The sequence below is a fragment of the Lissotriton helveticus genome, chromosome 3_1 (genome assembly GCF_964261635.1).
Source record: "Lissotriton helveticus chromosome 3_1, aLisHel1.1, whole genome shotgun sequence".
In the NCBI taxonomy this organism is placed as follows: domain Eukaryota; kingdom Metazoa; phylum Chordata; class Amphibia; order Caudata; family Salamandridae; genus Lissotriton; species Lissotriton helveticus.
Window position 1 is genome coordinate 83,387,712 of NC_136061.1, and position 18,038 is coordinate 83,405,749.

An 18,038-nucleotide genomic window follows, 5' to 3' on the forward strand; every position below is an offset into this window, starting at 1 on the left:
GCCAAGCCATGCCTTCCCTGGACCGTAAACAAGCTTCCGAGGACCGGTTTCTGGCATTCCAGCCGCCTTCAGCCCGGCTTGCTTCAATCCAGTGGCAAAGTGAGCAAGGGACTCACGTCTAAGCATACCCTGCCACACTTATGGCTGCCAAAAGCGGTACAAAAGGGGGTGGTGATGGACGGAGCATCAGAACCAATCAAACACTCACACCCAGTCAAAAGATCTGGGTTTGATCCATCACCGTTCTTTAGCCCACTCTGCCACCCCAGTTCAGACATGGCTAAATGCAAATCAGTCTGACCCTGTTCCTCATGGGAACAGTCCAGCCCGAACTGCCAAGCCATGCCTTCCCTGGACCGGAAACAAGCTTCCGAGGACCGGTTTCTGGCATTCCAGCCGTCTTCAGCCCAGCTTGCTTCAATCCAGTGGCAAAGTGAGCAAGGGACTCATGTCTGAGCATACCCTGCCACACTTATGGCGGCCAAAAGCGGTACAAAAGGGGGTGGTGATGGACGGAGCATCAGAACCAATCAAACACTCACACCCAGTCAAAAGATCTGGGTTTGATCCATCACCGTTCTTTAGCCCACTCTGCCACCCCAATTCAGACATGGCTAAATGCAAATCAGTCTGACCCTGTGCCTCATGGGAACAGTCCAGCCCGAACTGCCAAGCCATGCCTTCCCTGGACCGGAAACAAGCTTCCGAGGACCGGTTTCTGGCATTTCAGCCGTCTTCAGCCCGGCTTGCTTCAATCCAGTGGCAAAGTGAGCAAGGGACTCACGTCTGAGCATATCCTGCCACACTTATGGCGGGCCAAAAGCGGTACAAAAGGGGGTGGTGATGGACAGAGCATCAGAACCAATCAAACACTCACACCCAGTCAAAAGATCTGGATTTGATCCATCACCGTTCTTTAGCCCACTCTGCCACCCCAGTTCAGACATGGCTAAATGCAAATCAGTCTGACCCTGTGCCTCATGGGAACAGTCCAGCCCGAACTGCCAAGCCATGCCTTCCCTGGACCGGAAACAAGCTTCCGAGGACCGGTTTCTGGCATTCCAGCCAGGCTTGCTTCAATCCAGTGGCAAAGTGAGCAAGGGACTCATGTCTGAGCATACCCTGCCACACTTATGGCGGCCAAAAGCGGTACAAAAGGGGGTGGTGATGGACGGAACATCAGAACCAATCAAACACTCACACCCAGTCAAAAGATCTGGGTTTGATCCATCACCGTTCTTTAGCCCACTCTGCCACCCCAGTTCAGACATGGCTAAATGCAAATCAGTCTGACCCTGTGCCTCATGGGAACAGTCCAGCCCGAACTGCCAAGCCATGCCTTCCCTGGACCGGAAACAAGCTTCAGAGGACCGGTTTCTGGCATTCCAGCCGTCTTCAGCCCGGCTTGCTTCAATCAAGTGGCAAAGTGAGGAAGGGACTCACGTCTGAGCATACCCTGCCACCCTTATGGCGGCCAAAAGCGGTACAAAAGGGGGTGGTGATGGACGGAGCATCAGAACCAATCAAACACTCACACCCAGTCAAAAGATCTGAGTTTGATCCATCACCGTTCTTTAGCCCACTCTGCCACCCCAATTCAGAAATGGCTAAATGCAAATCAGTCTGACCCTGTGGCTCATGGGAACAGTCCAGGCCGAACTGCCAAGCCATGCCTTCCCTGAACCGGAAACAAGCTTCCGAGGACCGGTTTCTGGCATTCCAGCCGTCCTCAGCCCGGCTTGCTTCAATCCAGTGGCAAAGTGAGCAAGGGACTCACATCTGAGCATACCCTGCCACACTTATGGCGGCCAAAAGCGGTACAAAAGGGGGTGGTGATGGACGGAGCATCAGAACCAATCAAACACTCACACCAAGTCAAAAGATCTGGGTTTGATCCATCACCGTTCTTTAGCCCACTCTGCCACCCCAGTTCAGACATGGCTAAATGCAAATCAGTCTGACCCTGTGCCTCATGGGAACAGTCCAGCCCGAACTGCCAAGCCATGCCTTCCCTGGACCGGAAACAAGCTTCTGAGGACCGGTTTCTGGCATTCCAGCCGTCTTCAGCCCGGCTTGCTTCAATCCAGTGGCAAAGTGAGCAAGGGACTCACGTCTGAGCATACCCTGCCACACTTATGGCGGCCAAAAGCGGTACAAAAGGGGGTGGTGATGGACGGAGCATCAGAACCAATCAAACACTCACACCCAGTCAAAAGATCTGGGTTTGACTGATTTGCATATAGCCATGTCTGAACTGGGGTGGCAGAGTGGGCTAAAGAACGGTGATGGATTAAACCCAGATCTTTTGACTGGGTGTGAGTGTTTGATTGGTTCAGATGCTCCGTCCATCACCACCCCCTTTTGTCCCGCTTTAGTGATTTTAAACATCAATCTAGGTGAGTTAGCAACTTCTTGAGTTCTAGCCTCATAATAAGCGGCTCCTGCAGATCTAATTTCTGAGTGATAGAGCCTGTCTTCCGATGTTCCAGTTTTTTTAATTCCTTATCTTACAATTGGCTGCTTGGGGATTAACTGAAAATATCCTCTGCAGTTAGTTCCTCTTTGCTTGCTGCTGTAGCATATTGAAATATTTGTAAAATTAATTCAAAAGTATTTCAATTGTTGTTTTTGGAAAGCATTTCATATAATTCTGCCTGCTCCCGTCACACTCTCAGTACCAATTGTCACTTGGTTGTAAAACAGACTAATGTTGCATTAAGAGAAGGGAAATTTAAACACCAATCTCTTGGTTAAAAAACAGAAGAAACATACATTTGTCAGAAGGCATTGACTGACACTTGACATCAGTCTTTGAATGCACAGCAAATGTTACAAGAGACAAACAAAACTAAATGCCTCTTTATTAAACATTCTCGTTTTGAACTTCCGCAAAGTTATTCCTGGGGTGCTGCAGCACCTGGCGCACTCCTAGTTAGAGAACCAATGTTCTACGCCTATTTACCTCTTGCTTCAAGCACGTGGGAAGTGCAGCGGCGACTCCTCCACTAAGGTTGAGGTGCGCTGCCCAACTGCATTTTGAGCAGTGGTAAATGGAAAAATAAAATACGCTGGGGCGTATTTATGAGCCCTTGCGTCACTTTTGCCCCGCCTGTGTGTCACTTTTTGTGATGCACCAGTAGGGTAAAAAATACGCCATGTTGCGTCATATTTACAAAGTGATGCATCTAGGTAGATGTGTCACTTTGTGAACCCCTGCGCCACATTAAACCTGCGCCAGGAATAATGTATGAAGGGTGGGCGTTTTGACGCAAGATAGCCTCGCAGAAGTGACGCAGTGAAATCTGTTAGATTTCACTGCGCCACTTCTAGGACGCAAATGCGTCAATATCTTACGCCTGCATATGTGTTCCGAGGCCTGCCGGCCTTATTATATAAGACTTTAGGCCTTATATAATGATCTACTTCTATTGTTACCTTGGGTAATGACGACGCCGTATACAAATTTACCAGTAAATACATAAATAAATACATCAAATAGATACATTAATAACTATCCCTGAAGTTGTCCTTTAAAGTAAAGTAAAGTAAAGTCCACATTTGTAAAGTGCACAATCACCCGTAAGGGTCTCTAGGCGCTGGGGGCCGTCGGGAAGATTAAGTGAGCTAGGATTTTGCTATGATACGGTAGGTTCAAGAGTGGTCTGTAGATTGTAAAGATATTTGGTTCTGCCAATGTTTTTTTAAAAAGTGGTTTAACTTGATCAGTGGCATAGCTTCATTTAGAGGATACGAAGCTGCTCCTTTAATCAGAGAGGCATTTATCATGTTGATGATGAAGGAATTGTTCCATGCATGAAGCCAGACATAGTTCCATGTGATGTTTTTGTCTGAAGGCCATTTTGAAGATCGTGTCAAGGGGTGGTTGGATACAATGGTACTGAGATTTTCAGGCATTGCTGGTTTTGGACTAATAAAATGTAATATGTTTTTGCAGCGGCAGGCACCACCCACCCTGGGCACTTTTCAAGAACTCAGGCCCTGCCATTTTTTCCATGGCCTTTGGCTCCGCTTCAACCAGCTGACCGTGGGGGAGCTACAGTCAAGTCCGCATCTCCTTGGAGAAGTAGTTGTGGCTGCTATTCAACGGCGTTGGGTTGGCGGGTCGCCTGTCTTCGGCTGCAGCTGCTGCCTCCTCCTTTCGGTCCTCTTTGCTCGGTTCTAGAGCAGGAAGCACCCGGCTCCCAGGCTCCAGATAGCCAACCGCAACGCTGCTAAGCAGTAGTGTGATTGGTCTTAGCACTGTGGGTGGGAGCACAGCCAGAGAATGAGAGGCTGGGTGTGTTCTCCATGCAGGCGGTAATGCAGCATGCAAGGACAACATACAAAGTGCGCATGACTGTTTGACTGGCCCGAGACGGCCGGCCAAAGCATCATCCGCACTTGGAGTGGGCAAACCACTCCTTGCCTACCCTGCTCTGTCAGCAGAGCTGCCGTGCCCCAACCCAGCTGAGCAAGTGGAAAAATAAAATGATAATAACAATGAATTATTAACATTTGATTTTTTCATTTTTGACCTGGTAAGGGGGGCAGAGAAGCCACCACAGGGGAGAAGGCACTCCAGGCCAGCCCATCCTCAGCACGAGAACCGTGGTGAGGCCTGCACACAGAAGAGTGCCCCATTTTGCTCCTGGTAATTTATTCTGCGCCTTAGGCAGGGTGTTGACTCATATTTGGTCTTCTGGCAATGAGCGTGACATTGCCATAGCAGCCCCCATAAGCTCTGCCTGATTTGCCCTGGTGGGGTAGGCCTGCAAGTTTGTCTGTTGCATCTGCTTCTCAGGTCACTCACATTCCTTTCTACTTAAGTGTTGGGAGCAGCAGCTGGGCACAGCGCAAGTCTGTACACATTTAATCACCAGAATCCCACCTCCAGCACAGTAGCGGGGAGTTGGGGGGGTAGAGGGTACCCATTGGACCGTGAGCCATTTGTCTTTGCAGGCAGCACATTAGGAGTGGGTGGTACCTTTGAAAGCTTACTTTGCTGCAGTAGGGTTGGCCAATGACAGATGGCGCTCCCTGCTCCTACATTTGGGGGGAGCTGCTGTCCACAAGATTGTGAAGTCAGTATTGGAAGCTGGCCCACCTTTCACAAACCATATTCTGGGACAAGCTTTAACAGAACCTTTTGAGCCACTCGCAAATCCCGACTATGAACAGTTCCTCTTACGTCAGGCCATTCAGCAACCATAGGAATCTGTGGATTCGCGTTATGTTTATTTAAAGGTCTTGGCCAGCAGCATGCACACATGCTGTTGACAAAATCAGGGCTCAATTCATTCAGGGTTAGTCTTCTGTCAAACTAAGGGAGAACATCCACCAAGTTCCCGCTATGACCATGGTCAATAAGCTCACTATCAGTCGCTCTAAAGAACTCTCCAAAGCACGTGCTGCGAAAATGGAGGCGGCCCTAAAACGACCCATAAAATCGAACCAGTCAATTTATTTGCAATCGCTGGCGCAGAGAAGAAGAAATCTCATCTCAAGTCAGCTACAAATCTCAAGGAGTGTCACTGGTGCAGTGGCCTTTGCCCGCATCAGGAGTACTGTCCTGCGCCAGGCAAAAGATGTTCTGCATGCAATAAACTCAATCATTTCACCAAGGTATGTCACTTTACTGCATCCCAGAAGGTGCTGAAGTTCAAATCAGTGAATGCCATGGAGTTCCCAGTGACCAAGGAAGAGAAATGGGACATGGACGATGATGATTTGGACGGTGCTCTGCATGTCATACATGCCATGCACCCCAAAGAGTGCCACAGAACAACACACACCGCAATGCATAGGTACCTTCACAGGCCATCAAATCCCGGCTTTGTTTGATACAGGAGTCTCCATCAAATCTTGGCACAGACGGTGCTACAAACTCTCCCACAGCATCCTGTCCTATGCCCCACGTCAACACAGGTATATGCTTTAGGCTCATCATCGCTGTAGTATGTTAGTTTATAGTTTATTATTTATTTATAGTGTGTAGGATTACAACCATTAGTAAGTATCTCTTTAAGACCTGTGTATTCTTTGAATGCTGTCATGTTCCACATTCCAGTCATGCTGTCAATGAATGTTCCACATTTTACTGTTGGTCAGTTTCCTGTTGGTTGTGGATCTGACCAGACGTGCTCCTTTACTTGAGAATAAATTCTAGAAGCTATACTCCACTTGATTCATCTCTTCATCCCAATACTACATTTTATTGGCGACGATCGGGATCCTAAGAAGTTTCTTCACTTCTTCAGAATTTTTTTCAGAATTTTTTGTCTCCCGGATTTCTTCAAACAACGAACCTACGTTTCTTCAACTTTAATTTCACCGGAATGGATAAAGCGGCGCATCCTAAATACATTTGAAACTAAAACTGTGAGTTTGCGGTTTAATTTCAATTTTTCGCACAATTGTTCCTTCGCGCACAAGGTGTTTACCTTTAAACGCGTCTTCCGTTGCTCCCGTGTACAGGCGCTCGCTTCAACTCTCGAGCCTCATTCTCGAGCCTGACGCTTAGCAACGTTGACGCTTAGCAACGCTCCAGGAACAAGTATTGTTTATACGCGTTACCACGTCATAGGTCAACCAACGTGACCCGACGTAACGCATACGTGCCGCCATCTTGAAACTCCAGATTGAGCACGTCTGGCTTCGATATTTCTTCGGAGTCTCCTCGCAAAGGAAATTTTGTCTTCACAAAGCGAACTCCTTCAGAAGTAAGATTTTATTTATCTAATCTTCAATTTTGACATTTCCAATGTACTTCGTTTTACAGTTTTGACATCACTTCATTTCAAGACTTTTATTTTTTATCAAATTCGTTTTCTTATTGAACATGAGTGTTGAACAATCTACTTCTGGCAATGCTACCTCAGCATCATCCTCATGTATTAACATTAACATTAGCACTCCTAAGGAATTTTTAGTTTCTCCAGGTGATCCTATAATTAAGTGGGATGAATGGAAAAATTACTTTTTGAATTACATCGCCACTTTGGAGGATAATGTTGGTGCTTTGTCATCTGATAGAAAAATGCGAATGCTACTTCACAGTCTCGGTCCTGAAGGTCTCAGGGTATATGATCAAATGCAAAAACCCGATAGATCAGGGGATTATGACAAATTTAAAACAGCATTATCAGATTTAACTGAGCACTATTCACCTACTGTTTGCATTGGTGTAACAAGACGCGCGTTTTTCAAACGCAAACAACTCCAGAACGAAACTGTTGAAGAATATGTGTCTCAACTGAAAATTTTAGCTGCACTGTGCAAATTCGGTGTTTTACACGATGAATTGATCAGAGATCAAGTTGTTGTTTGTACTAAAAACAAGACTATTCAAGACAGACTTTGGATAGAAGGAGAATCTAGTCTCAAGGATGTCATTACCTTGCTAAAAAAGGCTGAATTATCAGATAGGAGTTCCAAAGCACTATCTAATCAATCAGAATCTTCTTCCTCACCTACTGTGAACAATATTTCTGACAACAAAAAGAAAAATATTTACGCAAAAAAACCTTCAATCTACCTTTGGGAAATGTTACTTCTTCTAATTTTCCTTGGGAAAATTTAGCCATAGACATTATAGGTCCTGTCAACTGGTTTGATGATAATGTGAAATTTATCATTATTATTGTTGATTTATTTTCTAAATGGTTCGAAATGAAAGTGGTTGAGAAAGCTAACTCTGTTATTATTATTGAATTCTTGGAATGTGTGTTTATCCAGGAAGGTTGCCCTTCATCTGTTCTGACTGAAAATAGTTCTCAATTTAAGTCCAAGGAAATGCAATTATTTTTTACTTCAAAAGGAATTGATCATAAGTTGACACCATTATATCATCCTTCTTGGAATAGTGTTGTAGAAAGACTTAACAGGGTCATTAAAAATACCATACAATTGTGTATCAAGTCAAAACTTGTGTGGGAGTGTGAGTGTAAGAAAATGTTATGGGCGTATAGGATAACGCTTCCTCTTCTGGAAAATGTCCATTCTCTTAACGCTTCCTCTTCTGGAAAATGTCCATTCTCTTTGTTGAGATGTCGTATTCCATTTTCAAAAACTAATACGGGTTGGATGAAAAGAAATGATATGATATTTTACGATACTGATGCAATTAAATCTAAATTGTCTTCTTCTCAAGCCAAAAACAGAATTTATCTTGACGATAACCATGGTTCAAAACCTGCCAAACTACAAGTAAGGGATTCTGTTTGTATTAAGAGTGCCAGACAAATACCTAAAGGTCAAAGCAAATTTAGTTCGCCTAAGAAAGTTGTGAAGATTCATGAAAATTCTGTTACTTTAGAGACTGGTGAAAAATGGCATCTTATAGGCATTTTTGGTGTTTTGATGATTTTCATTCTGATGTCTCAGATTCTGTTCTAAATCCTATTGACGAGTTTAATGAGAATAGTAATTGCATTCATGATGAACCTTCTTCTGATTGTATTCAATCTGATATCTCAGATTCTGTTCAGAATCCTATTGATCCTGACTACTATGTAAATAGTAATTGTTTTCATGATGAAGCTTCTCTTTCAAATGTTCGTGATAATGAAGCTTCTCCTTCAAATGTTTATGATAATTGCATTCCTGTTAACCAAGATCGAGAATCTTCCTCTGTCCAGAAATCTTCTTTTGGTAGATCTGTCAAAAAATCTTCGAAGTACAAAAATTTTGTGTGTATAAATAATTTTTTTTGTTTTTTTTTAAAAAAACAAAGAGGGGAAGATATGTAGTATGTTAGTTTATAGTTTATTATTTATTTATAGTGTGTAGGATTACAACCTTTAGTAAGTATCTCTTTAAGACCTGTGTATTCTTTGAATGCTGTCATGTTCCACATTCCAGTCATGCTGTCAATGAATGTTCCACATTTTACTGTTGGTCAGTTTCCTGTTGGTTGTGGATCTGACCAGACGTGCTCCTTTACTTGAGAATAACTTCTAGAAGCTATACTCCACTTGATTCATCTCTTCATTTCAATACTACAATCGCCCCTCCCGCTGGCAGGCATTTTCACAAGAGATGTCACCTACGGAACCCGCACAACATGAGCCAAAGTGTATGTCACTAAAGGAGGCATTGTGATGCTGCTTAGTTGCCAGATGGGTGAGCACCTTCAGCTAGTGTTGTTTGCATTCACTTTGCATTTGTTGACTGGTGACACCTTGCTGGCTGAGTTCAGACTTTTATTTGAGGACATTAGATGCCTTACGGATCGCATGATACACCTTCATATAGATGGTTCAATTCCACTAGTTGCCTTGCAACATCAATGTGCGGCTTTTGACCTCCATCCAAAGGTTAAGGAAGAACTACGACAGCTGGAACAAGCTGATATTATTGAGAAAGTCAGTGGCCCTACTCCATGGGTGTCTCCGATTGTGGTGGCTTGGAAACCCAAGCAGCCTGGCTGGGTTAGAATTTGCATGGACATGCAGATGCCCAACTTGGCAATTAGATGTGAAAGACATTTGACACACATGGCCAATGATATTGTGGCTGAAGTTACAGGTTTGAGAAAGTTCTTAAAAATGGACCTAAGGGCTGGATAACATCAACTGATGTTAGCTCCTGTATCCAGAGAGATGACCATACTTTTCATTCAGTAAACAGTCAAAATATCAAATTTTAAATATCGAGATGGCAAAACATTGAGTTTTAAATATCGAGAGGACATAATATCGATTTTCAAAAAGGTAGTGATGCAGAATATCTAAATGTAGGTAAGAAATATAGTTTTTATAATATCGAAGTTAGTAATATCGACAGTCATAATATTGTTAAAAATATCGATTTTTGTGTGTGTTTTAAGTGTTAGTATATGTGTATATAATATTGTTGCAATGTATGTTGGAAATTTTTGAAAGTAATGAATGTTATTTTCAATTATTTTTGTGTATTTTAGTTCCATAGCCGGTCGTGGGTTTATTGGGGAATAAGGTGGTAAGTAATTTAATTATAATATATTAATTAAGAATTTTTTTATTAATTAATTATATGTTAATTAATGTTTGCGTAATTTTATTCTGTAGCGGGTTGTGGGTTTATAGAGGAATAGGGTGTGAAGTAATTTTATGTAAATTAATTAATACAAAATTAATTAATTAATATTTTTTCTTTAATCATTTATATTGTTACTTGTGTTAATTAATTATAAATTGATTAATAATAATGATTAATTTATTGGTAATTATGTTAATTGTGTTAACAAGGTATTCATTAGTTATTAATTTGTTATTCATAGTTAATTTAATATGTTAATTGTTACTTTTTTAGGAGTGGGTTGAGGGTTGATAGGGGAGTAGGGTGGGAAGTAATTTAATTTTTATTAACATTTTTTATATTTTGTATATAATATTTATTTATAGTTATTTTATAGTGTTAATTGTGTGAATTAATTTATATTTGATGGTTATTCATTTTATTGTTAATAGTTCTTGGTTAATTATTTGATAATTAATTATGTTAATTTATTAATATTATACAATATTAGTGGTGACATTTATAGGGGAATATGGTGGGAGGTAAAAAAAAAAAATTGTTAATTCATGTTAATTATATTGCAGGAGAGGGAATACTAAACGAATCCCCTACGCTATCCAACACTTTCCCTACTGTTGTACTTGGTGGAGTGGGAATAGTAAATTATTTCCACCCGCTATCCATCACTTTCCCTACTATTGCACTCACTGGAGTGGGAATAATAATTTTTAACCTCCCGCTATCCAACACTTTCCCTAATGTTACAGCTGGTGGAGTGAGACTAGTAAATTATTCCCACCCGCTATCCAACACTTTGCCTACTGTTACACTTGGTGGAGTGGGAATAGTAAATTATTCCCACCCACTATCCAACACATTTTCCCTACTGTTGAACTCGCTGGAGTTTGAATAGTAATTTTTACCCACCCGCTATCCAACACTTTCCCTACTGTTGCACTCGGTGGAGTGGGAATAGTAATTTTTACCCACCCGCTATCAAACACTTTCCCTACTATTACACTTGGTGGAGTGGGAATAGTACATTATTCCCACCCGCTATCCAACACTTTCCCTACTGTTGTATTCACTGGAGTGGGAATAGTAATTTTTACACACCCGCTATCCAACACTTTCCCTACTGTTGCACTCCCTGGAGTGGGAATAGTAATTTTTACCGTCTTGCTATGCAACACTTTCCCTACTGTCACACTTGTTGGAGTGGGAGTAGTCATTTTATCCACTACGCTATGCGATTTTTTTCCTACTGTAATAATTAATTTAGTGTGAAATATTGTTTTAACATTTTTGTAAATATTAAATTTTTTATTTATAAAATACATGTTTATATTTACATTACAGGTTTATTTAGATATATATGTAATTATAATTAATTATGTTTTTAACTTTTTATAATTAAATGTAATAATTATTTATTATTAATATTAAGTTTTATATTTAAAAAAGTAATTATGCATGTTTCATATTTTTTACATTTATTATGTATTAATTAAACAATAATAATTCACACTATGTTTTCTTTAAATCAACTAATAATGTAGTTAACATGATATTAATTTTAAGACATTAAAAAAAATCGATATTTTTAACCACTTCGATGCGTCGGACGGCCCCCGGCCATCAGATGTCACAGTGGGCGTGTGTGGAGGACGGCCGGGGGCCGTCAGAACCGCACATGCATTGAATTCCTCAGCACCGCGGGGGAATTCCAGCCGCTGCGAAGCGGTTATACAACTATATTTTTAACAACAATATTTTGGTATCAATATTTTGGTACTTACCTGACTAAACGATATTATTTCAGTGATCCTTTTCATTCATGTAGGTTTGAGGAGGTACAAATGCGTCAGTTTTAGGGTGTCCAGTGCTGCTGAAGTGTTTCAGGATACAATCAGAGGGGTGCTGGGTTTCATTAATGTCAGTCATAACATTTTCAATCAATCAATCAATCAAACAATTTGTATAGCGCGCTACTCACCCGGAAGGGTCTCAAGGCGCTGGGAGGGAGGGGTCCGTTACTGCTCGAAAAGCCAGTTCTTGAGTTGCTTCCTGAAGGAGAGATGGTCGTGGGTCAGCCGTAGGTGGATGGGGAAGGAGTTCCATGTCTTGGCCGCCACATTTTGGTGCGTGCCTCCACCTTCGAAAAACACCTCAACGTATTTAGAACAACCTTTTGGTGACTGGTGGACAATGGTCTCATTCTCCATCGGGACAAATGTGTGCTTCTCCAGGAGACCTGTTTTTTTTCATACCGTTGCTCTGAGAATGGAGTCATACCTGATCCTGCCAAAGGACATTCAGTCAGCCTCTGATCCACTTCTGCTGCACCAGTGTCACGGGGGTATGCAGTTTTCTAGGGATGGTGACTGTAAGAAATGGGGGTTACCCAGATCTCCAAAGGGGTAGCATGGCATCAAGCGGGCAGGCCAAACTTCGAGGACATGTGAAGCACTCACGCAGTACCCTCAGTCAACACACCAGGCACACCACAAAAGAGGCAGGACACCAGTTTGAATTGGAAAAAGATACGTAGTTTAGTAGGGTTTCCAACCGGCAAGGCAAAAGAATGCAAAACAGTAGTGTCACAACAGGACGCCGAATGGCGCCAGAGCCAAGCGAATAATGGGGGAATTATTTACATAGGAAGTAGTCCATGCTGAAAGGAAGAAAAAGGATGGGATCAAAATGTCATTAGATCTGGGGCCAATCTGGCGGGGCCAACTCAGACTCTCATCCTAAAGGGAAGGCTGTAATTGCAAAATTCTACATTAACATAGAAATACATCATGCACATTAACACCAACCCAACCCCTGTTAGAGAAAAACATTAGGGCATCACGGCATAACATGGACAGGAACACCTGTAATAAATTAGCCTGTCTGGCCCATTAATCTGGTACATAAACAAGGGCCTGGAATAACACATCAGGCCAACCCATTGACCAACCTAGGCGGAACATACATCGCCCAGCATAGATATCAGGTAGGGGCCCTTTTCATAAATCAGGAACACCTGTCAGGAATCAAATACGCTCCCTCTACCATCAAACTAGGGGTATCGAACATCAGGGTGTACACAACAGCCCACCCTTATTAGGCCCCTGACGTCCCAATCCCAGGTAGGGGACGCAGCACGCTAGGCACTATGCTTTAGCATAAGGCTCAGCCCTAACTAGGGAGAACAGGCAGATAGCAGTCACCTAACCACTAGGCCCGTATTGCCTTGAACCTAATGGGGGCCAGCCTCTGGGCCTAAGAACCTCAACCTAGGGCAAACCCTCCTCGGGGCCTACATATATAGGTGGGACACTTCAGGGGAAAATTAGGCAACAGGCAAAAAGGTGCATTTCAATGAACCCCTCGCTGGGCTAGGCATGTCAAACCTTTTCCCGGGGGCACAACAACATTCTACCTCCCTCCCTGAGACTTTTAGAGTGAGCCGGGGCTTCGGTAGGCAGTTCAGGTATCCCGGGGCTCTAAAGCAGCAGTCACCAGCAGCCTTGACTTGGTTTCTGGGCACTTAGACTCCACCTAGTCAACAGAGACAGGGGAGGGGCGGACACCGACCCTGTGTCCCGTTGCCCTCTCCACCCCCCACACCGTTTGCTGTTGCCCACACTCACCGGGCTGTCCAGGGCCTCCTTGGCGGTGGGGCAGGCACCGGCAATGTGCCTCGAGGCCCCTGCTGTGCAGCGTTCTCACTCGCAGGGCTTCCCTGACCAACCGGGAGCCCTGCGGGACCTGCAGCACCTTCTCGCGACTTCCGTCCCTCCCAGGCCTCTCTTATCTTGTGGGGACCCGGGCTGCAAGGCGGAGGGGGCAGGCACCGGCAATGTGCCTCGAGGCCCTCTGGCGCAGCACACGCAAATGGAACTTTAATCCCCTCTGGGGGAGTCACCCGGCCCCTTCTCCTCACGGGGGCCTGGGCGGCTCAATCGGGGCTCCCTCGACCTCACGAGAGCCTCGCAGCTGCTCTACTCCGGGCGCCTCAGGTCGGGAGGTGGGGCTGGCACCGACAGTGTGCCCCGGCCCCGCCTACCTCCCCGGCCTCTCGCGTGGGGGCACAGACCGGCGGGGTGGCCTCCCGCTCCGGTTGCTTCTCTCGGGGCTCCCTCCTTGGCACGGGGGCCCCGCAACAAAGCTTCACCCGGGTCCCCCTCCTACCTCACGGGGACCCGGGGCTCCGACTCGGCTTCTTCCTGCCTTCCCGGCCGCCCGGGCCGGCAACCAATCCCTGAGCGGCGTTGGCGGGGGCGGGCCGATGGCGCGGCCGGGCGCCCCCGTCACGTGACGCGAGTGCCGCGGCCTCAGGGCCTAGCGCGGCCCCTTCCTCACTTCGGCGGCCCTCTTCTGGTACCGGGGGCCGCCGCAACGATACCCACAGCAGTGGGGGGAATCCCCACGTCAGCGCCGGGCCGCGGCGGTGATTTCCGGCGGCAATAAGGGGTAGGCTCCCTTTTAAGTACTTCTTTAGATAGCGGCAAAAGCGCGCTTCAACAAACAGCGCTATTTACAAGCTGCCACAGTCTCCTCAGGAAACAGCATTTCTCACAGCGCACTGCTCCTCAGAAAACGGCGCTATTTACAAGCTGCCACAGTAAACGCAGAGGGGGCAGGAATTTAGCGCTTCACCACACAGCGCTTGACAGGCGGCTTTTCAGCACTAGGGGGCCACAACAGTCCCAGGGCTCAGCGCTTTCACAGGGCCTCACAGCACCTCAGCCAGCAGCATTTCTTTTGGGGGCACAATCTTCCCCATGGTGCCTCAAAGGGGCAGACAATCTCACAGCAATTCCTCAGGGGCACACTCCTCACCTCCTGGGCGCTTCTTCACACAGCGCTGGCGTGGTACCCAGTCAAATAGCGTCAGTGACCTGGATAGGGGCCCTCCCTTGTCAGGGGCCCATGGAGACAGCAGAGGGGGGGTTTATAGGGGTGCAGGGCCCAGCTCACAGGACCATGTGGCGGTAGCACCTCACAGCAGGTCCCCCCTCTTTCTTGTCTCAGCGCTGACTGACTCTCTGGTGGCACATCCCCCTTATTTATACCCTCCTCCCTGGCAGTGCCAGAGCCTTCTAGAATGTTGGCATAACTGGCCTAAACTGGCTCAAGGGGAGGGGGTGAGCACCCTGGGTGCCAGGCTTTCCCTCCAAATGCTAGGGGTAGATGGGTAATAATAGCTAGACTGCTGACCTATGGCAGTACAGTGGCAAAACCCATGGCCATGGCATCCATTTTAAAAACAGTACATTTTAGTCAGGTGCATTTTTAAAATGGGGAAATTTACAAGTGCTCACACCATTACTTGACATTACATTTTTAACAAGGTGTCTCACACCACTCATGGCCTATACAGGTTTAATCCCATGGGGGAGACATTTCAGACAAGGGGGTCAAAAGCGAAACATTTTGGGGGAAAAGGCCAAGTCCAACACAGCTCCCCCCCAGCCAAAAGCCAGGGTAGAGCGATCAATACCTTGATGGGCTTCCCTGCTTGGGGCGGAAAAAGGTGGACACAGGCCTGCAACTACAGGAGCACCTGCAGTCTCTTTTCCACTCTGGAACCCAATGGTTCTCTCTCGCAACCCTCCCTTCTCCAACCAAGCCACCCCACTGGTGTTCCCTAGTGGGATGTGGCCAGGTCTGGCCAGTAGGCCATCCAAAAATCTCTGGTCCTTGTTCCTTCCTAGAGTGGGAGGCTCTAGCCTCAGGCTTGTAATGCTCTTGGACCACTCTCCTCTTTCCAAATTGCCACTGGTCCACCCACCTGGGGTCCACACCCTCAGGCTGACCAGCCCTCAGGGGCGAGGCTCTCCTCCCCCTACCTCTCCTAGGGTTCCGCCATCTCCTTCTCCTGGGGACACCCTCACACAACCACTCTCTCCCCAACCTGGAGTCGAAACCCTTAGGTTGCACCGGTGACAGGGGCGAGTCCTCCCTCTCCCTGCACCCCCTCCCAGAGTTCCGCACCCTCCTAACCGGAGTAGTACCCCTGAGAGTCAACTTTGGGGGGACTCTGAACACAGATGTCCCACCCGCCAGGTCCGGAAAACCCTCAACCTGGCCACCCAACCCGGGATCTGTGCCCTTTGGCTGAGCCGGTGACAGAGGAGAGACCTTGCTCCCTCTGCACCCCCTCCCAGAGTTCCGCACCCTCCTAACTGGAGAAGTACCCCTGGGAGTCAAACTGGTAGGGACCTGGGTTACAGGTACCCCACCATCCAGGACAGGCAACCCCTGAACCTGGAACCCCAGTCCAGGATCTAAACCCTGTGACTGGTCAGATCCCCGAACCACTGGAGTTCTGGTTACTAATACTCCGGGTTCTCCTGACACTAGGGGATTTCCTTCATGAGAAGGCACACCGGGACAGCCTAGGCTCCCAACCTGGGGTTCCTTAAAAGAACTCTCCAGGCCCTGTGACTGCAGTTGGGGCACCTCGGGACACCTCCCCGTCTCACTCCCTCCTATAGATGGGATGTGAGGCCCTACAACCCGCCCACTATCCTGGGACCTAGCTGGGCTTCTCACCTCTCCCGCCACGCTGGGTCGGAAGATCCCTGCACCTCTCCTTTCTGGATCACTCCCCAATGTCTTTCCAGACGCTCTGGCACTTACCCAGAGGTCTGCCTCCCGTGCAAGTTCCCTGGGGTCTGAGAACCTACACTGCAACAGATGGTGATGCAGACTTGGGACACAACTCCTCAGCATGTGCTCCCGAATAACGGCATGGCACAGCCCTTCCCAATCCTCTACTGCTCTCCTCACCACCCAATCCTCCAATGCAGTCCAACACTCCTCCTCAAACTCTCCCCAGGACTGGTGGGACAGTTTTCCCCTGCCCCTGAACACTAACCCGTCCCCCTCTTCCTGGGAATCAGGCACGGTCTCCTGGGCATCTGGAATGGGACTCCTTGCACTGGACCTACACTCGCTGCCACCACTGGATCCCACCCTCACTGGTGAATCCAGACTACACAACCTACTCTCAGGGGACAACCTACCCACCTGAGCTGATCTCTCTCTGGCGAAAGCCCTCTCCGCCTCCGCCATCCTCTCCTGGGCTAGGACCATTTCTGTCTCTAGCCTCTGCTCCTGAATCCTCAGCTGCGCTAATTCCTTGGCATGCATGAGCTTTGCCAGCGCCAGCTGATGCTCCCTTTCTTCCCTCCTATCTACCCACTCTTCTGGGGACAGGGAAAGGGATGGGGCAGTGCCCCCGGGACTGGACCCAGTGCGATACTCCCTATCTTCGGTGTCCTCATCAGCTACTGGCGTCTCTGCCCTGTTAAACTCTTCCTCCTCTTCATCGGGGTAACTACTTCCCAGGGTTCTGGATGGGGAGCCCTCTCTCTGGCCTCTAACCCACTGACCCTTCAAAAACTCGGGAGGGTAGTCAGACAAGTCCCCACTAATCTCTAAGGGCTCTCCCCTCTTGAGGGCCTCATAGAGAAACAACTTTCTCCTAATGTTTCCTACTGGGGGTATCCCTCTCTCCTTGAGGAAATCTATGACTTCCTGCTCGGTGTACTCCATCAGCTCCACTTCGTCCAAAACCAACCCCATCGTGGCGAGGTACACCCGGGACACACCCTCCCAGTGGAACAAGGGGACACAATTTTCACAAAACACTTTCAGGAGGAAGCAATATAGCAAACAATCTTCAGCCAAACAATAATCCCCACAACAAGGCTCTGAATTCTCTCAAAGCTCTACTTGTGGTGTAACCCGTGGCCGCCGTGGTACTGCGCAAACACAAGTCCTATCCCACCGCTTGCCACCAATGTAAGAAATGGGGGTTACCCAGATCTCCAAAGGGGTAGCATGGCATCAAGCGGGCAGGCCAAACTTCGAGGACATGTGAAGCACTCACGCAGTACCCTCAGTCAACACACCAGGCACACCACAAAAGAGGCAGGACACCAGTTTGAATTGGAAAAAGATACGTAGTTTAGTAGGGTTTCCAACCTGCAAGGCAAAAGAATGCAAAACAGTAGTGTCACAACAGGACGCCGAATGGCGCC